Genomic DNA, 21,698 nt, shown 5'->3' with positions numbered 1-21,698 from the left:
GGCTTTTAAAGGGGAGTTTGTATAGCATAGTCGAAGAATAATGCTAATTGCTTACGGTGGGGGGACAGTATATACGTTGAATGAATGAATAAATAAATAAATTGGTTGTTTGTTAGGAAAGGGCTGTGGTGTGTTGCAGGAGATGAAGGATGGATTCATGCATGCAAAGAACAATCAGTTTTTCATTCATCCAAAGATATGTTGAATGACAGAGTTCTATTTCCTTTGACAACCAGTATGAATCAAATTTCTTGCCTTTGTACAAGCACTGATTTCATGGGTGTACAGTTTCTTGGCAGCTTTCATCGGATCCATTGATTTTGTCACCCTAAAACATAAGTTCTCATAATTTATTTAATTTACTGGCTGCTTTATGTATTTTATATTTTAGCATTCTATTTATGTCAAAATTAGATCTCTGAAGGTCAAAATGGATCAGGTCTAAGACCTAAGATTGTGTACTGCACATGATAATCTGTACACCGCCCGTGGCGCCGCGGGCGCCACGGACTAAATAAAATAGTAAGGGGTTCTGGGGCGGGATGTGTCCGGGATGAGGAAGGGTCCGGATTGGACCCTTCCTCATGACAGACAATCAGAGGGACCAATCGGCAGGCGCGAAGCGCCTGCCGATTGGTCCCTCTGATTCCCAGCCCCAGTAACTGCGAGCCGCGCGCAGCGCGGCTCGCAGTTGCTCCCGGCCTGACGCGTCAGGCCGGCCCCTGAGGGAGCCCCCGGCAAGACTCCAGCCGCCGAGAACCTCCAGCCGCCGAGACTCCAGCCGCCGAGAGGGAATCAGGGCCAGGCCGCGCCCGCGCGGCCCGATCCGCGGGCGCGGCTCGCGGTTGCGGCCCGATCCGCGGGCGCGGCCCGCGGGCGCAGCCCGATCCGCGGGCGCGGCCCGCGGGCGCAGCCCGATCCGCGGGCGCGGCCCGCGGGCGCGGCCGGGCGCGGCCCGATCCGCGGGCGTGGCCTCCGAGAAGCAGCAGAAAGAACCCACCCCCCCCAGCCGCAGAAGATCAAAAAAACGCAGAGGAGCCGCCGCAGCCCAGCGCACCACGCCTGGGACTCCCCACCAAAAACCACGAGACGCCGAGGAGCCGCCATCCGCCTCCTCTTTCAGGTAGCCTGTCCCTTGCTCTGTCCCTCGCCTGCCCCTCGCTCTGGTCCCTGCCTGCTAGCGCCCATTGTCTTCTGGATACAATGGGCTTTTTTACTAGTTTTTCTATAATGGCCTATGAGCTTTGTGTGTGTTTTTAAGGGAGCCAGTTTGGCGTAGTGGATAGGAGTGCGGACTTCTAATCTGGCACGCCAGGTTCGATTCTGCACTCCCCCGCATGCAACCAGCTGGGTGACCTTGGGCTCACCACAGCACTGATAAAACTGTTTTGACCGGGCACTGATATCAGGGCTCTCTCAGCCTCACCCACCTCACAGGGTGTCTGTTGTGGGGAGAGGAAAGGGGAAAAGCGGCATATAAGAACCAACTCTTCTTCTTCTCCTCCTCCTCCTCCTCCTCCTCCTTTTAAGCTGCGCACAATAAATGTTCACATATGTTAGTAACTTGTTTATTTTATGCAGACATTCAGCCTCTGAGGTCCTAACTATTCCAGTTAGCTTTTTTGTTCTTTATGCACAATTTGTGCCAAGATGAACCTGCTGGCTATGTATGGTGACCCAGACTGAGTTAGTAAATGTTGGCATTCTGCCTGGGGATGCAACAATGGGAAAATGTGTCAAGCCCTTGGCAAATTATTCTGCATGGCTGGGTGGGGGATCAGCATGATGGGCAGACTGGCCATTTACCTTACAAGCATGTTTCCTGGTGGGTCACTGGAGGCCAGGAGGGAGCAGAGAAAAGCCTCAGCATCTCTGTCAATGCCCCTGGCTGCTTGGCTAAGATCCTTTGGCAGCAGTGATAACCAGTGTCAGCTCACCAGTTGCTTCTTCCCATGCTGCTGCCAGGTGTAGGAGGAAACGATGGGTGAACCCACAGTTGGTGGTGCAGAGTTCAGTGACCCTACAGTGCCACAAGGCCTGCTCAGATGGTTCCAGGCCCGTTTTCTCTTCCCTGTCCACTCCAGTCAGACATTGTGCAGTACTGCATTGGGTATTAACTAGAGCTGTGCCTAAATATTCTCTGTTTTAGGTATTCAAACGGATCACATTCAATGCAGCCAAAAAGAATGGTGAAAAAAAACTCAAGTATTTCTAGCATTTTGCTGTTGCTTTATGTTCCATCATCCAACCAGATACTTCAGGTCATTGTTCTTCTCCCTCTTGTTACTTTAATGTCATTGGCCACTGAATCTGAGTGACTTTAATAATTTAATTGGTTTTATCTGCAAGCATCCATACCATCATCAAGTCAGATGTTGCACTGTAATTCATCTGACTGTGGATTGCCTAGGAAATGAGACCTTGTGTTGTTGTTGTTAGGTGCGAAATCATGTCTGACCCATCGTGACCCCATGGACAATGATCCTCCAGGCCTTCCTGTCCTCCACCATTCCCCGGAGTCCATTAAAGTTTGCACCTACTGCTTCAGTGACTCCATCCAGCCGCCTCATTCTCTGTCGTCCCCTTCTTCTTTTGCCCTCAATCGCTCCCAGCATTAGGCTCTTCTCCAGGGAGTCCTTCCTTCTCATGAGGTGGCCAAAGTATTTGAGTTTCATCTTCTGGATCTGGCCTTCTAAGGAGCATGCAGGGCTGATCTCCTCTAGGACTGACCGGTTTGTTCGCCTTGCAGTCCAAGGGACTCGCAAGAGTACATGAGACCTAGGGAAGGGCAAAGGTGGGGAACAAAAACAGTGCTGAGAATAACAGCGTCCAAAAAATGTATATTAGCAGCATGTGCTGGAAAAAACAACATTCCAAATGTGAGAGATACTTTCTGACCCTTTCCAAAATAGGAGTGAATAGTCTTAGCTCAGCTTGATTGCTTGTGGAGTCACACTCTTAGTCATTCCACTACACCTGCTGTCATTGATATGGAAATTGAGATACAACAGCAGTTGCACAAGACATAAATACATACATGTACACAAGCTATTATCTCCCTTTTTTCCTTCAGCCATCTTTTTAACTTTCCAAGGAAATGGGCATCTTTTTTTGCTTATTTCCTGTGCTATGAATTAGAATCAGGGATAGTCAAACTGCGGCCCTCCAGATGTCCATGGACTACAATTCCCAGGAGCCCCTGCCAAATGCTGGCAGGGGCTCCTGGAAATTGTAGTCCATGGACATCTGGAGGGCTGCAGTTTGACTACCCCTGAATTAGATCATCCAGCAGAGCAGCATTTATGGAGAATTTGAGGCGCAGCCAAGCTCTTCAGAAAACCCAGCTACTTCTAAAGTGACCTGACGGCAGGTTTTCCGCAACACCCAAAGCAAGCTTTGCTTTTCTGAAATTGCCTTTTTCTTCTAGTGTTTTATAAAATGACTAAGATCAAAGCAGCCCTGTTAAATTGAATGCAGGTGCGGCCATCCACTTGTTTTCTCTCTCTGTTTCCGCACTAGCGATATCGTTCGGACTTGGAATTTTAAAGATTCAAGTTTGTCTTCCGTTTTAGCATTACAATTTGCTGCTTTGTGTGCAGTCCCAAATTGCACCCTCACTTGCACCGCAGCAAAGGAATCCCGAGAAAAACGGATTTCATCTTTTCAAGCGGGTCTAATTCAGGGCTGCACAATATGGAAATGCTTGCAATTTGGGTTTTTTCCTGCACCTGCCATTTTGAGTCATCTGGGCACGCCTCTTTCCTTGTTGGTGTCCTCCTTCCCTCTTCCTTTCTTCCCCTCCCTCCCCTTGGGAAATCTGCCTTTTTTTAAAGGGGAGGCGATAACATTACTATGCTGTTTCTAAGTTTAAAGAAAACGCAATCTTGCACAATATTATAGCCTTTTTGCACCATTTTGCAAAAAACATATATTTTGAAAAGGGGAAGGGAGCAAAGCAGGATGGGAGGCTATCTCCATCAGACTCAGTGTGGAAAGCATGTCATGAATTTCAGCCTGTGAAATAAGGGGAGAAAAGCCCAAAAGCCTAGAGTTGACTCGCAGCATCGAAGGGAAATTAAAATCGAGGCTAAAACAAGGTATGTCTCCTAATGTAGAAACGCTCTCCCTCCCTCTTTCACCATCTTCTAGTGCAAGAAATCTAGAATGCTTTTTGCCAAGGGAATAAGACGTTAGAAAAAGTAAAATGTGATATTCCTAATTATATTGATTTCCTAGATGCTTTGCTTTGACAGCCAATGAATTAATCCAAAGAAGACAGAGACAGAGAGTTATTTAATGGATCTCAGAAATTCTGATTTATAGAATTTATTTTACTTTGGGACTATTTCAGAGGCCTTAGGCAGTAGGAACGTTACTGCAAGTTCATTTTGCTTCACCTGACTTAATGGAGTAGCATTAGCAGCCATCAGGATGATTCTTCCCAAGGCCTCAGTGGATGTAACAATATGGAAAGTGCTTCCAAGTGCAAACCAGACCAATACATTACCTTTGTATTGTTCATTGCAACATCTCTGTGCAAAGTGAACTTACCGTTCTGTCATGCCTGAACCAATCTTGTAATTAGCAAGTTTACTGGCTGCTGGTATTTTCTCTTCTGCTGATGTTTTCCTTTGTTTTTTTCTTCTGGTTAGCATTTAGTTGCCATTACCACCATATTTGATGACAGAGAGCATCAACTGGTCTGTTCCACTTTAAGGCATTGCTTAGGGTAGTTCCAGACCAGCTCTGCCAGAGGGCGCATAAGAATGTTAAATAATGTAGGGGAGAGTACCACCCCCTAGGGGACCCCATAAGGGAGTCAATAAGATCATAATTCCTCTCCTACTGCCACTCTCTGTGTCCAGTTACAGAGAAAGGAGCACAGCCACTGAAGCACTGTCCCTTGAATCCTGACCTTGGCAAGGCAGTGTGCCTATTACTCCTGGTTGACCACATAAATTAGAGCATCACAAGTTAGAGAAATGGAGTGTGGAGAATGGTGAAGGAGACCTTCCTCACTGGCTGGCATTCCAGCAACTCAACTTACTCCCAATTAAATTCTGGATTAGGATAAAGGTTCTGGTAATTACCTTCAAGGCCATACGTGGTCTGGGTACCTGAGAGACAATCTCTCTGCCTATATCCCCAAAAAAGCACTACGCTCTGCCACTGCCAACTGGCTAGTAATCCCTGGCACCAAAGAAGTACTTCATACCTCAACAAGGGCCAGAGCCTTCTCTGTACTAACCCCCACCTGGTGGAACAGGCTCCCTGAAGAGATCAGGGCCCTGGTCAAACTCCCAGAAGTCGTCAGGGGCTGCAAAAGGGAGCTCCTCCATCAAGCATTCGATTGAGGTCAACCCGGCCAAAAAATATCCAGTGGTCCCCTCCATAATCTGAATGATTCTGACCTCCCAGGGGCTCTGTTAAAGTTGTTGTATTGAAAATTGTTCAATGAATTGATTATGGTAATTTGTTAAACTTATATTATTGTCAAATGTATATTACTGTTACAATTGTTATAGATATGTTATGTTGCAACTACTATATGATGTTCCATGTATCCTATGGCGTTCCATGTAAACCACTATGAGCTGTATAGGAGGGCGGTATAAAAATCTAAGAAAATGAATGAATGAATGAATGAATGAATGAATGAATGAATGAATGAATGAATGAATGAATGAATGAATGAATGTTAGTGATTCTTCTGTTAGCCCAGCCTTTCCAAACTTTTTTACCATTGAGAAACCCCTGAAACATTCTTCAGACTTCAAGAACCCCAGAAGTGGCAGAATCATGTATAATATAGTTGGGAAGCATAGCTGTGTACACACCCACCCTGGCAAGTACACCCCTTCCCACTCCATCCAAGCCCATCATTGGCCATTTTGGGAGGAGGGGGCAAGTCAATATGACCATATATGATCATATCACCCAATATCTTTTTAACAAATTTTAAAGATATATAAAAATTTAATTAACTTCCACCCATTCAGGAAACCCTTCCAGGGCCATCAAGAACCCACAGGGTTTCATAAAACCAAGTTTGAGAAAGCTAGTGTTAGTTAGCCAATATTAAATGTATGTGAATGATTTGCAATTCAGCTTATTTCCACCCAAGTGGTACAAAGGAAATGATATTGGTTATGAAAGCCTTATTTTATTTTGACAGTCTTTTTAGAATACGTATAGGGGAGGGAAAAGTCTTCCATTTATATACATATGCAAGAGAAATATAAATTAAAAGTGGAGTAACTTTTCAGCAATTTACCATCCCTAAATATATCTATCCCAATTTCTGCTAAGGATTCACACTGAGACTTTTATGTTCACTTTACTAGGCTTGTCATGAGAATGAGTTATTAGAATGTAAATGGCTTATATACTCTGTAAATTACAGGATAGTAACATTCTGCTCTGCTATTTTGACCTTTTCAACATTCCGCAATTTGCTGGCTGTGCCATTCAGCATTTCCCCTTGTTTACAGCTTTGCTAAATGGGTGAGAAGTGGGAAAATGGGACAGCCAATCAAAATATACAGTATTGATAAAGGTCAGGATGGTGCATCGTGCCATTTTCTCACACAGTTGGCTATCAAAGATTAACTGTGCCATAGTAAGAACATTTTTCCAGGAATAAGCTGTGTTGTCTAGACCCATTTCGTATTTTGAGTAGACCTGCTTAAGACTGATCTCTAAAAAATCAGGATTATTATAAGCTTTTTTGGGAAGCGGTTTGAGAAAGAAGACAAAAATAAGATTTCCTCATTAGCAGAATGGTAATATTCATAATAGTGTGAATTAAAATCTCAATGCTGTAACACTGTCATTTTTTTGACTGCTTTAAAAAGGTGAGCCACCATCTGTACCTTAGGATGCTTTTGAGACTCTGATCTCACGTAGGTGGCAGAACAAATGGAGTAAACAGTCTCATCCTAAGGGTGAGGCCAGGAGCTCTCCTGGAATTACAAGGGACTACCGAGTTCCCTCCTCCATTTCTGACCTCCCTTAACACCACCTCCAAATCTCCAGGGATTGCTTGGGCTAGAGTTGGCAACCCTACCCCGGGGTCATTTGGTTGTCTGTATCATCATGTCAAGAGCTCAGTGTTGTGGTTTTCATCATGCATCAAGTGCAGTAGTATAACAGTCTGTGATTAAATTGTAATCCTGATGGAATTATGAGTTCAATACAATACAACTTCTATACCTTGTTCAATTTTTGTTTTAGTACCAGGTGTCCAGGGCTTCGGAGAAGGGCAGATTGGGGGAGGAATTATGATTATCCTGAAGACCTAGAAAAGGTGCTACTAATACTCAGCTAAAATCTGTTGAGGGGAAAAGAGGGGGGAAATGTGACCCTGAAATAAGGATGCCAGTCTCCTGGCGGGATCTGGGGGATTATAGCTCATTTCCAGACTAAAGAGATCAGTTCCCCTTTAGAAAATGGCTGTTTTGGAGGGTAGACTCCATAGCATTATACTCCCCACCCCAAATCCCACCCACTCCCAGCTCTGCCCCCAAAGTTTCCAGGTATTTTCCAACCTGGAGCTGGCAACCCTACCCTGACACAGTAGCTGTAAACTCAGCCTTACCAATACCTACCTCATAGGATTGTTGTAGAGATCAGGCACTCTGAGCACCTTGGAAGAATGGGATGTGATGGCCAGAAACAAGAGATGGGGTGTGTGTTATTTTAAAATGTGAAGTTCCAAGCACTTAAGATCACTGAAGCTTGGGGGGAAAGAAACAGTTACACCCTCCTGCTTAAGAACATTGAGCCCAGTGAGGAAATTTTGTTTCTGGAATATACAGGAGAAAGTGAGGGTTGGCTCACATATGTAGCATCTGTCCATAAAATACAAATTGCAAGATCCTGCAGCCTCAATTTGACATGAGGCTATACAACAAAGGTATGTATGTATGTATGTATTGGTTGCTTGAGTACATCTTTGTGGGTCTTAAAGGTGCTACTGGACTCTGATTTTATTGTGCTACTTCAGACCAACACGGCTACTCATTTGAATGTATGTATGTATGTATGTATGTATGTATGTATGTATGTATGTATGTATGTATGTATGTATGTATGTATGTATGTAAGTAAGTATGTATGTATGCAGTTTACATATAACATAGAAATGATACAGTATAATTCAATAACTCAAATAAATATAACAGTATCAGTGATTTCAATAACAGTTCAGTAACGTTTTCTATAATGATTCCAACACTAACTATGAGAATGTCAGCCGGTTGACTATGGTCCTGTAGGTTGGTCAATTTGGATTCCATCCATGTAGAGGGGTTTTGGGGGGCCCAGCACGTGTTTTTGGTTCAGTTGAGCTCAACCAAATGCCTGGCAGAAGACCCCTGTTTTATAGGCCCTGCAGAGCATTTAGCTTTCTTTTACAAAACGCAGCTCCTTTTAGCATGGTAAAAGAGAAAAAATGGATGTTATGTAGTGCCAAAACTTGTTTTCCTTTCCCCCCTTTTCCCCTTTCCTCATTTTCCATTGGTGTGTACCCTACCGAATAAGCTGCAGCCTGCCTTGAATGAAGTGTCAGAAAGGTGATATATAACTGTATCTAACTACGCACCCACTCACATGCAGCTACCAGCCTGCAATCTGCATTTTATGAATCAACATAAAAGCTAGATATTCCCCTTGTTTGCTTGAGAGCCTTTTGTTATACACCAAGGTGTGGTAGTGGAGGCTGTTAACATAATTTATAGTCTGCCGTTCTCATAGAGACTCAAGGTAGATTGCCCAGAGTGAGTAGATATAAGCCATAATGGAGCATTCAATAAACAATGAAATGATGGCAGAAGTCTATAATCAACCAGAGATCTTGTAAAGAAAAAAGAACTGAAGCAACGGATAAGTATTAAGGTGACACATTAAACAGTGCAAAAGTTACATAATAGGATCCTACTTAACAGCAGGCTATATATAACATAGTCCCTAATTCCTTATCCAAGTAACTCTGTGAACCATTTTGTACAGTGCAACCCTACTCCTTGTGATGAATGCCCATAGTTTGCACCAGGTGATGCTTGGGTGACCAAGAAATGGAATCTGTAGTAGGGCTATGAAAACAGGAGCAAGCTTTGGTTCTCAAATGATCCCCTTCAAAGTTATGGGATGTAATAACAGGTTGTAATCTGGAACACAATTCAGGAGTGAGAACTAAACATTCCCTGTAGAGTACAAGTGTTGCCTCAACCTAACTGATATAGGTATATTCCTTTCCCTTTTCCCTTGTAGGTTGCCAACCACTTCTGGGGTGGGAAGAGTAAAGCAGTGCACATGGAGGACCATTGTCCCATTGGCGACAGTTCTGTACCTCGCCTCAGTCCTTGCAAAGACCATGATGAAATGTAATTAATGTACATGAGTTCTTAGAAACTGTGGTTCATTACTGATCCCTAAGAAATACAGGCTGTTTTGTTTTGCCCCTCTCCATTGCAACTTCAGGCATTTCACTGCATGTAAATAAATATCAGTTTGACTTCAGCAGAGCTCCCGTTTAGTGGTGGGGCGCAAGAGACTCCAATTGTGTGGCTTGCAAATGGCACCGCATGCTTTACTGCTCAAGCTGCACCCGTTTCATTGCTAACTCAAAGCATATTCCATCCTTCACTGCCCAAGCTGAATAGTTTATGGGTACAAAATTTACATACATTACAGCCATCCATGATTAAGCTACAAATTATAGTTCAGTGATCCAGAGAAAATGACTAGGATTGGGTGAATAATTAATTAACAATTGGTAATTTATTCAGTGTATTTCTACCTCTCTCTCCCTCCTTGTCTGCAAACTGGACATGCACAAAGGGAGATGTCTTGCATGGCATTTCAATAATTTTGGAAAGTAGCTCTGTGCCTCTCCATGTCATCCTTTGCCTGTTCTTTGCATATATACAGTATACGTAGCCTAGATCCATTCTGCACGGCATCAGCCACACCGGGCTGCTGCTGGGCATTGTATCAGGGCAGCATGCCCCAGCACTTCCCACGTATGCACGGGGGACGGAATCCCCCAGTGTATGTGGGCTGCCCCGGCATAGCGCACATGTGCACAAATCGCCAGGGCTGGAAAGCCCAGTATGCTGCTTGGAGGCAGCAGCAATGGGGGGGGGGAGCAGAGGGCAAGGGCTCCCCACTGCAGAACTGTGGCATGCCACTCTCTCACCAAGGTGGGGGTGGGGGGACACCCTGGCTAGCTCCGTGGCTCTGAGGAGTTGACAGGGGCCTGCAGTGTCCCTGCAGGGGGGTGCAGGGGAACCATAGGTCAGGGGAAGAGGTTGGGGGAACTGCTCTGCCGATTATGCACGGCACCGGCCTGACCTATGCCCCGCTAGCGCCCACGGCATCCCTTCTGAGGTGCTGTGCTGGGCTAGGGCTGGAATGGTGGCAGCATCTTGCACAATCAGGGCTGCCCTGATGCCGCCACCCCGGATTTCCTGCCCTGTGCATAATCGGTCCAAGAGATGTGATGGTTTGATGAGAACTTTTAGCTGATACTCAGCTTTGCTTTTGTTGTTTGATGGGCGTGAGCTTGTAAAAAACAAGATATACATTTAAATTGGATATTTTGTGCATGTCTAATTCAGTCTTGGACTTTATCAATACCAGATGAGAGACGTTTTTCAGAGGGTTTGTGAGCTTGAAAAGGAATGAGAATATAATGCGTTACAGAATTTATAAACAGCTTTTCATGTTATATAAACTAATGTGATCCATCCGTGTTATACAGTTGCTGGAAGGGGAAGTGTCTGAGGCGGAGTGTATCTATGACTGCTCAGTGAGATCATGCATGAGGCCAGCTTTGGGTCAGAAATATTGCGGCTCACAGCTTATCATCTTAACCTTTATACTACTTGGGAGTGTGTGGGCATATTAAGCAATCCAGCTCAGGTTTTATAGCTGAACTGTCTGACAGAACAAGACATCACTGCAATGGGAAGCAGCAATACAGCCGAAGATTAGGCAGCAGGATACAGCCAGGGCAATATGCCAACCCCCTTCCTCCTTTGGACTCTCCATCCCTGGCACTTGAGCTTGCTTAATTGGGTTCTGCCAATCTCCTGGGGTGGAGTCATGCAGCGTAGATGTTGTCTTTTTGGATGTTGCTTTATACTTTCAGTCTATTCTTATGCCATATTGCCTTCATATTGATATTTTAATCATTGGATTTTTGACATGTGTAAGGTGCTGCTTTTAGGAATGAGGCCTGTGAAAAAACCACCAGGCAGTTTGTCTGTGTGGCTTATACTTGATCAATTAGAGATGATTGTTCAGAGAATACCTAACTAAACCGTAATTACACATGGGAGAGAGAGTGAAATGGGTGCCAATGTGTGTGTATATGAGTGGAGCCAGTTATACTTGTGACTACTTAGTATATGGCTGTACTCTAATTCAAGGGTAGTCAACCTGTGGTCCTCCAGATGTTCATGGACTACAATTCCCATGAGCCCCTGCCAGTGTTTGCTGGCAGGGGCTCATGGGACTTGTAGTCCATGAACATCTGGAGGACCACAGGTTGACTACCTCCGCTCTAATTAATGTATCTTGTGGAGGCTTTTAGCCATTATTCCCAAAGATCTGCTTATAAAACATACAAAAATGATATATACTGAATGTTTTGCTTCCCATATAGATTAAATCCCAATTGAGTCATTATATAGAGAACTGCTCCTTGTTTTGGATTACGTTGGTCAAGCCAGATTCTGATACAGGCATGCACATAAAGAATTCTTGGCACCTAGTTACTTTCCTATAAGAAATCATGTAAGTTCTAACAAGAGGTACACCTCAGTAATGCTATAGGTTCGTTTTGTGTAGTATACAAGTAAGCACTATCAGAGAATCTCTCCTTTCCATTTTAAGCTTTCTAACATAGTCTAATGAGCCTCTTGTGGTGCAGAGTGGTAAGGCAGCTGTCTGAAAGCTTTGCCCATGAGGTTGGGAGTTCGATCCCAGCAGCCGGCTCAAGGTTGACTCAGCCTTCCATCCTTCCGAGGTCGGTGAAATGAGTACCCAGCTTGCTGGGGGGTAAACGGTAATGACTGGGGAAGGCACTGGCAAACCACCCCGTATTGAGTCTGCCATGGAAACGCTAGAGGGCGTCACCCCAAGGGTCAGACATGACTCGGTGCTTGCACAGGGGATACATTTACCTTTACCTTTAACATAGTCGAAATCAAACAAACATACCATCCATCCATAATTGATACACAGGTAATTAAAGGAGAGTCCATAAAGTTTCTAACCCCCAAAGTAAGCAGGCAACAGGCAAGGAGCCTCTTCTGAGAAGAAGCTCTTGATCAATGCAACTTCCCCTATTTATAGGATTTTAAAACCATTTCCTAACAATAGCTAATGGTCCCACTTGATAGGAGTGCACATCCTTTGCTAACTCATTACACTGTAAATTTAAACACCATACAAAGTTATCTATAATTGAAAGGTCTTCTTAGAAAATGTGTAAAAAGTTGGTTCTTTTTTGCTACTTTTGATCTTAAAGTCTGTTTTAAAATAATGATTACAAGTTTCTCATACATCCTTATCCATGGTTCCTGTATATATTTGTGAAACAGCCTGGGGAGTGGAATGTGTCCGGCTGTCCATGTTGGAATAGGGCCAATCAGGATGCAGCCAGCAAAGCTCCAGGAAGGGACCTCCTGGATCATCTAGTCCAACCCCCTGCACTATGCAGGGCACTCACAACCCTATCGCTCATCCACAGTAACCTGCCACCCCCTTGAACCTTCACAGAATCAGCCTCTCTGTCACGTGGCCATCCAGCCTCTTTTAAAAATTTCCAAAGATGGAGAACCCACCATCTCCCGAGAAAGCCTGTTCAACTGAGTAACCGTTCTTCTGGTGTTTAGACAGAACTTCTTCTGGTGTTTAGACGGAATTTCCTTGGGATTAATTTCATCCCATTGGTTCTGGTCTGTCCCTCTGGGGTAAGAGAGAACAACTCTTCTCCATTATCTCTATGGCAGCCTTTTAAGTACTTGAAGATCGTTATCAGATCTCCTCTCAATCATCTCCTCTCCAGGCTCAACAGACCAAGCTTCCCCAACCTTTCTTCATACATCTTGGTCTCCAAACCCCTCACCATCTTTGTTGCCCTTCTCTGGAAATGCTCCAGTTTGACTACATTCCTCTTCAACTGTGGTTCCCAAAACTGAACACAGTACTCCAAGTGAAGCCAAACCAGAACAGAATAAAGTGGTACCATTACCTCCTGGACATGATACCATTACCTCTGGACACGATACTCCATTTGATACAGCCCAAAATCCCATTTGCCTTTTTAGCCACCGAGTCGCACAGCTGACTCATGTTCAATGTATGGTCTACTAAGACTTTTAGATCCTTTTTTACTCATACTACTGCCAAGACAAGTTTCCCCCATCCTATAATGGTGTATATGTTTTTTCCTACCTAAATGTAGAACTTTACATTTGTCCCTATTGAATTTCATTATATTCAGTTTAACCAACTTCTCAAGCCTATGAAGATCATCCTGTATTCTGATTCGGTCTTCTGTTGTGTTTGCTATCCCTCCCAGTTTACTATCGTCTGCAAATTTAATAAGTACCCCCTCTAATCCCTCATCCAAATCATTTATAAATATGTTGAACAAAACAGGCCCCAGGACAGATCCCTGGGGCACTCCACTTGTCACTCTTCTTCAAGAGGATGCTGAACCATTAACAAGTACCCTTGTTTAACTCCTCAGTCTTCTCTTGTGAGGGAAATAGTGCTCCATGTGGCAAAAACATACCACAGCAGGGGGGGATGGGAATGGTGGCCTAGGATCACTTTGGGTGCAGTCCATAAACACCTCATTTCTTTAAATAAAACAAAGTCTTCTGGGCCAGATGAATTGCATCCAAGAGATGGGCCAGATGAATTGCATCTGGGCCAGATGAATTGCATCTGCAAAAGAACTTGCAGATGTAATCTATGAACCTCTTTCCATTATTTTTGACCCTTCTTGGAGAACAGGTGAAGTGCCAGATGATTGGAGGCGGGCAAATTAGTTCCAATGCTTATAGAATGCCCTGGCGGCCTGAGAAAACATTGCCTGCAACTGCTGTTATCAGATTCAAACAGTCTTCTAACTAACAAAATAGCAAGATTTGTTTGGCTTGTTTCCAGAATTAGGAAACACTGGTTCACCAATGTATAACATTCTAAATATACTGATAGCTTTGTAGAACTATTTGTGCTTTTAGGCTAGTAGCTTTTATGGTGTGTTTCTTAATCTTGTATTTAGTTTATATATTTTAATTGACTTACTGCTATTATGTCTCATTTTACTCTTGTATCTTATTGGTCTATGACCGTGAAATAAATATTGATTGATTGCTTTTCTTTAAGATTAGAGCTTGGAACATTTGCATTTTTATCCCCCATTTTTTAAAGGTTTTGTGAACGTTCAATCAGGTAAAGTATTCCAAAGTACTCAAAAATTGCACACTTTTTTGTGTCACTTTGGTTAGACTTTTAAAAAAGCTATTATACAGTTTTTGGTTTTGGATTTTCTCCAAGGAACCATTTCTTATTGCAGAACATCACATCTTCATTGGTTTGGTGAATGCCACTTATTTTACAGCATTGAAGCCCATATGCTAAAAAATTCCTTGAACACAATTGTATCTTTTATTATGGAATGTTATCAGCTTTGGCTTATGCTTAGTCCAAATGCTTGGGAATCTTAAAAAACTCAGCATCAAAGACATCTGACTTTTTAGTGGACAATAATGAATGATTATGGAATTTAAGAGGAAACAATAGAACAGCTGACTAAATATCAATTTTTACATCCTACCACTATATTCTTGATTTAAATCACTGGTTTGTGACACTAATGTTGATTGTGTTGAACTGAATTTAGATCCTGAATCAGATTAAATGAAACAGAAGGATAATGGAAATGGACGTCCCCCTATAACTTAGACAGCTCAGCAGAAAGCTGCCTCTAGTGTTGAAAAAATAAGTCCGTACAACACACCTGTTTTGAGTGAGCACACCGTATGCTATCTGGTAAAGTATAATTGGACTGGACTGTTGGAGGAACAGACCTTTCTTGCTACCTTCTCAATTCTTCTACCTTCTGAATAGTCAAACTACAGCAAGGAAGAAGAAGAAGAGTTGGTTCTTATATGCCGCTTTTCCCTACCCAAAGCAGGCTCAAAGCGGCTTACAGTCGCCTTCCCATTCCTCTCCCCACAACAGACACCCTGTGGGGTGGGTGAGGCTGAGAGAGCGCTGATATCACTGCCCGGTCAGAACAGTTCTATCAGTGCCGTGGCGAGCCCAAGGTCAAACTGTGGTTCTCACCTAGGACCCAGCCATTGGATGATTTTCCATCTGAACATGAATTCCCATAGCCTCTCTTGCTTAGCTTCTCTGAACTAAAAGAGGTCCCATTATACATTGCTCATGAATTCTTGACTAGATATTAGTTACCACATGCATATCAATGATGCTTTTTCAGTATTTGACAACTTGTGGCCAAATGGTTGAACATCCCCACTGATAAATATTGACACTGGGAATGCTCTTCCTTTGGCCAAGCAGCTATGATAATTTTTCAGGCATGCGAGTTTGTGTGGTCGTGGCTTGGCTAAAGATGTTGCAGTGATTTGGCAAGTGTGTTGTTCTGTGCAAATAATGGAAGTTTGGATGTGAATCTAGGTGCAGATGTCTAGGATGTGTATCCAGGTACACATCCAATTTATGACTACTGCGCATAAAAGAAAGAATATCTGAGATGCTCCATTGAGTTTTCACCTACATAGGCAAGTAACGTACTACAGGCAAATAGTGAGCTGACTTTACATATTTCTAACCCTGAATTTTTTTTGATAGGAGTCACTGTACAAAATACATATTTCAACCAATCCCTTGTGTATGAAGTGGTCCAGGAGCTCATAACAGCCTCCTGTCTTATTTGTGCATGTTATCTTCTCTAAGAACCCACCTTGGCTTTCAAGGTCATCATCACAAATGCTTTGGATTCACATTCATATTGCACTAGTAGCAAGGAAAGTCAAGAACAAGAGGAAGAGAACAATGTTAAAAGCACATTCGTAAGAGATATATCAGGGAGAAAGGGCTGGAATGTTCCATTTTTAATTTTTGAAAAGTCAGTCCTCAGTGGGATTTGGGGGGGAGATGTGTCTCGCACTAAGACACATAACAAGTGGCCAGATAATAAGTGACATGGCACAGGAGGGATTTGGCAAGTGTCGCCTCCACTCTCTGCACACTGAGCAAGGATTTTTCATTTCATCCATCATTCACACCTCACTGCAGTGCTTCCAATGTCACTTAAACTAATCCTGCCTAGGAAACTACAGGATGGAAGGAGGCCAACAGATCTGTACTGTGTACCCTCTTATCACACCAAGGCTGTTCTAAATGATACAAGCTGGCTTGGAATCATGATTGTTAGCAGGCTTGTTATGCATTGAAGAATATTGTATTTCATGCTCAGGCAGTGCTTGCAGCCTTTCTCCCAGCTCTGTTGCACATAGGGATAGGCACGAAATGGGAAAATGCAGTTCATTTTGGCTCATGTTTCATGGCATACCCACTTCATGAGAAACCATCATGGGGCAATGCACCAAATGAAATGGTTCAGTCATACATCATACCACATGGTAGAGATACCATACTCACATACCATACTCTGGCTGACTCTACTCAATCTGACCTCCAAGCCTGGTTGGGATTATATACATGGGGTCCAAGTTATGCCTCCTCAAAAGAAGGTGCTCCCATAATTTATTGTTTCCAGTGGAGGAAAAACAACAACAAAAAAGCAAGAGCAACAGAACAGAACCAAAAAGTCCAAGATAATCTATGCAGTAAAACTGAAGTTAGGGGGCATTTTTGGAAACCCAGCAGAACCAGTGCAACAGTGGCACTGCAAACTGTCAAACCAGAGACTCTGTGCTGTAGAAACTGAAGGCAGTGGAATATTATTGTAAGCCAGCAGAACCAGTGTAAGGTGCCCAGCAGAACCAATGCCACTGTGGCACTGCAAACACAAGAGGACTAAGGTTAAGCCAGAGACTGAGACTGTTAAGCCAGAGACTGTCTACGGTAGAAACTAAAGGGGGGGGGGCATTTTAACAAGCCCAGAAGGACAAGTGCAATCAAAGAGTGTCCTGCAAAATCTCATGCCACTGTGGCAATGCTAGCTCAACAGGTCTGATGTCTAGCACAGAATCATACTTCAAGCAAGGGGGAGGTTGCAAGGCCAAAGTACTGCAGCGTATTAGTGCCTAGCAAAACCCTGTGCCATGGTGGCAATGTCAGCTTAGCAGAACTGATGTGAGATATAGAGCCACAATCCAAACAAGGGGATGCAAGCCTAACAAAACCAGTTCAGTTTACAGAATAAACTAGAACTGTAGCAGCATAAAACAAATCATTCATTAGCCACTCAAAATATTTTTTAAAATGTCTGTTTCCTAAAAGGCAAATCGTGGGTGCAAGATTAATGCCTCTGGAGAGACTATACCATAGCCAGGGGGTCACCACAGATACAGCATGTCATGTCCTGGTTCTTGCTTTGAATCTGAAGGTGCCTGAAGATGGGTCTCACTGTATATCTCGATTAAGATGCCAGTGGTGATATGCATTCTAATTTGAATTGGAAGATACAGCTGGCCAGCTCAAAATACTTGGATATGCATTGAGATGAAGATGCTATTCCAGAGATGCATCAGTACCTGCACCAGGTGGGTTGAAGATTGCTTCAGCACCTGGACCTCCCTCAGAGACTTCTGCATCTCAGAAGATATTCTCAATGACATGTTTTCATCCTTGTTAATGTGATAGGGTAATCACTGTTGCCTCTTATATCTGTGTCTTTTTGACTGATCTATGTTTCCACTGCCTTCTTTTTAAAGCAGGGTCAGTCTCTATTGTATGCTATCCATCCCTGGGAAGTCATTGTGTCTGGTTCATAGCCCTGCTTTGCCATTTGGAAAGATTTTGGGATGCCTTATAAATGTTTCCTTTCTGGTAGAATCACTACTCTTCACGTTTCAGTCTCTTCATAGGCTACCAGAAATTTAACCTCTGAACAGAAGGAAGATCCATCTTGATTCTAGCACACGTGCATGTGAATTCATGTTTGGTGAGCCAGTTTGGTGTAGTGGTTAGGAGTGCGGACTTCTAATCTGGCATGCCAGGTTCAATTCTGCACTCTCCCACATGCAACCAGCTGGGTGACCTTGGGCTCACCACGGCACTGATAAAACTGTTCTGACTGGGCAGTGATATCAGGGCTCTCTCAGCCTCACCCACCCCACAAGGTGTCTGTTGTGGGGAGAGGAATGGGAAGGCGACTGTAAGCCGCTTTGAGCCTCCTTCGGGTAGGGGAAAGCAGCATATAAGAACCAACAACTCTTCTTCTTCTTCTTCTTCTTCTTCTTCTTCTTCTTCTTCTTCTTCTTGTGCATGGATATCAAATGTGCTTTCGTCCCTTCAGAACTACATATTAGAGAAATTTCAGATATGTTTCCTGTTTCTCCATTTCATAACACAGCTCCCTGATTCAGAGGTCAATGCAGAATAGCGCATTGCCAAATAATTGAATAGCAGGGGGGAGTGACATGATTTATTTGGTTGTTTTTTTTAATTTATTTTTATACTTTGAGACCCCACCAGGTTCTTTTTATTAACAGGCAATGTAAATACACTCTGGGATAGAACTCCCTCTAGGGCACCATTCACAAAATGGAAACACCTGATATCCATTCCCAAGTTCAATGATTACATTTCATATAATTGCTGTGTTGAGTCTGATGAATCCTGTTGCTGTATGAAAGGTTACTCCTTGGGGGATTGGTTTGTTTTGATAGGGACCAGATGTCTGGCACTAATCCACCCATTCTACTATTTCATTCTCCTGTAACATGGATCAATCCGTATTGAATTATCTAAGGATCAGTACAATTGAAGGAGCCAAGGTCTCAGGCAAAGATGTAGTGGGAAATAAGGACCACCTACCCATTCTGCCCCTTTCTTTTTCTATCCCAGCCTTTTGACATTCCTCAGTGATATAACAAGATTAGAGCAGCTAGAGCAGTCTGCCGCAGGTGCAGACCATAAGGATGTGTGTGGCAGAAATGGCCCATTTTTACATTGCAGGCCCAGTTCCTCCTTGCTCATCCCCTATTCTGGCTGGTTGCTAGCTCCAGGAGCAAAAGGGACTCTTTCTGGGGAATACATACTGCTACCGCATGGTTGGAGTACAGGGCCACAACCAGGATTTTTAGCCTCCCCTTCCTCTCTGAGGCCTTGCTTCTGCATTCCCCGCAGCCCCAGGACATGAGTGCTAAGGGGGCAACTTAGTGTAAGGGTATACCCTTTCAGAGGAGAAACTGCTTGCCAGGCTCCCTCCCCGGACCCTGAGACTTCCTTTTGTACTGGGTTAGAGTTTCCATGACAAGGGAAGCACTCTGTGGATCAGAGAACCATAGCTTGCTTCAAACTTATAAATAATTTATTAATTGACGATCCTATGGCACAACTGCCACCACGATTTCCAGTCTTGCACAGCTTTTTTTAGTGGTGTAATGTTCTGACAGGTATCCATTTTGATCACAGGAAATTAGCACGTTAGGAAGAAGACGTCTCATTTTTTATGCAGAGGGTTTTCTTTTCCCGTTGCTTTATATATATAATAATTTCTGTGGCTCTGCACTATTATATGTTATATTTTTGTTACCCACCTTGGTTTCTGACCCACCTGCTCAGGAGAAAGGTGTGTGTGTAAATATTTTAAATGCATTAATAGAGTGTGGAGGAGCATGCAGTTATGTGAGCCCCTATGGGGCATGCTGAAGGGGTGTAGTCCCCAAACAAGCTTTAATCTCTTAGAAATTTGGAGCCATCCCACACAATGACCAATGTTGCTAAATATCTGCAGTATGCAAAAACGCTATGATAGTGGAATTTCATCATTCCGCACATCTTGAATTCTAGTGGAATACTGAAGTCCCAGTAGCGGTCTATTCATTCCCCACAGGTTTGTGCTCCCCAAAAGCCCTTTTCCCTTTAAAAACTGTTTTTTAAAAACACGAAAACACAAGTAGCAATGAGTATTTGTTCATTCGATGTCTTACACGCTCTTCAAGTAACCCCCCGCCCATGGGTGCAATTTCTGGCCGAAATTACGGGCAGTGTTGAACAGGGGGCTGTATTGTGCTCGGGAACTTTAAAGACAATTGCAGAGGGAGCTTTGTTTTACTGTTAAGCACTTCTGAATTGCTTGTGGAGGGACTTCAGTCGGAGAAGCCTCGCTTATTCGTTGATTTTGCCAGTTTAAGGGGGGTAAATGGCGATTGCGTCTCTGGAAGCTTGGGGGTGAGAGCTAGGGAGGGACATTCTTTCTACTGCTATTTTGAGAACGCACATGTCTTTCGCTGATGTGTCGGTCAGAACAGTTTTATCAGTGCCGTGGCTAGCCCAAGGTCACCCAGCTGGCTGCATGTGGGGGAGCGCAGAATCGAACCCGGCATGCCAGATTAGAAGTCCACACTCCTAACCACTACACCAAACTGGCTCTCTCTTTAGTACTCTGACCCTGAACAAGAGTAGCATTGTATTCCCATGAATGCTAAGAAAGTGGCTGTATACAGGGTTAGACAAACTGCGGCCCTCCAGATGTCCATGGACTGCAATTCACATGAGCCCCTGCCAGCATTTGCTGGCAGGGGCTCATGGGAATTGTAGTCCATGGACATCTGGAGGGCCGCAGTTTGACTACTTCTGCTTTATCACTTGTCAGGATTTTCCCTTCCCCTCCTGGTGGAGAGTGAAGCAGCTTGGCTCTGATTTAAAGGCAGGGTTGGTTTTCTTTGGTACCCGAGCCTAGATAAATGCTTGGATAGTTACTTTTTAATTGCTTTATTGCCAGAAGTTTTCAATGAAGCCATAAAAAAGAAGGGGGAGGAGAGAGATGAGCCTAATTGCCTCAAGATGGATATGTAATGCATAAATTTCTTGTTTAATGGGTCTGGTAATAGGCCACCTGTTTCAGTTGCCTTTTTCCATTCAGTGTATGAATTAATAGTTCCTTCATATGGGCACCAAGCAAAATTGCAATTGCACACTTGAAAATCTGGTGGGTTTAAAATATATTTTTAAAAAAACCTTATCGAAAGGCAGTGGATGGTTCCAGACTCATTACATTTTGCCATTAAAAAAAATAAATCCATACATGGTGCTTAGTTCCTTTTCAGTAGCCATTTTGCCTACTCTGATGTTGTTTGCATCAGGGTGAAAATGTTACCATACTCGAAGATAATAGTCAGGGCAAGTGGAAAGACAGATTGTCACAAATGTCAGCTGTGATTCTTCCTGGCAACTGCTGTTGGCAAACACTGAAATGTTGAAATGAAACTTCCAAGGTTTGCATTTCAAAATGTTTAGCTGTGAGGCCAGGTGGCTCGACCACCTGGGCCTCATGTCTTAGCCTTGACCTAGGCTCATAAGAAAGAAGGGTTCTCTTGGTCAAGGTCAAGACCTAGCGGCTCAGGGGGGAAAGAAACAGTGGTTCAAAGAGAAAGGGGTCCCTTATAGTCTATGGGACTATGGCGGGCCTACCATCAGGTCTTGAATTTGGGCTGCACAAATAAGTGGCTAGC

General features: G+C 43.7%; 1 protein-coding gene across 9 annotated transcripts in view; it reads left to right on the top strand.

Annotated features, from left to right (window-relative positions):
- IL1RAPL2 (interleukin 1 receptor accessory protein like 2) overlaps positions 1-21,698 on the top strand; it is a 592,622-nt gene that overhangs the window by 471,849 nt on the left and 99,075 nt on the right. The window lies entirely within an intron of this gene.

Source organism: Paroedura picta, chromosome 13, assembly GCF_049243985.1.
Source record: "Paroedura picta isolate Pp20150507F chromosome 13, Ppicta_v3.0, whole genome shotgun sequence".
NCBI classification, from domain to species: domain Eukaryota; kingdom Metazoa; phylum Chordata; class Lepidosauria; order Squamata; family Gekkonidae; genus Paroedura; species Paroedura picta.
This window is presented reverse-complemented; position numbering and strand designations above follow the sequence as displayed.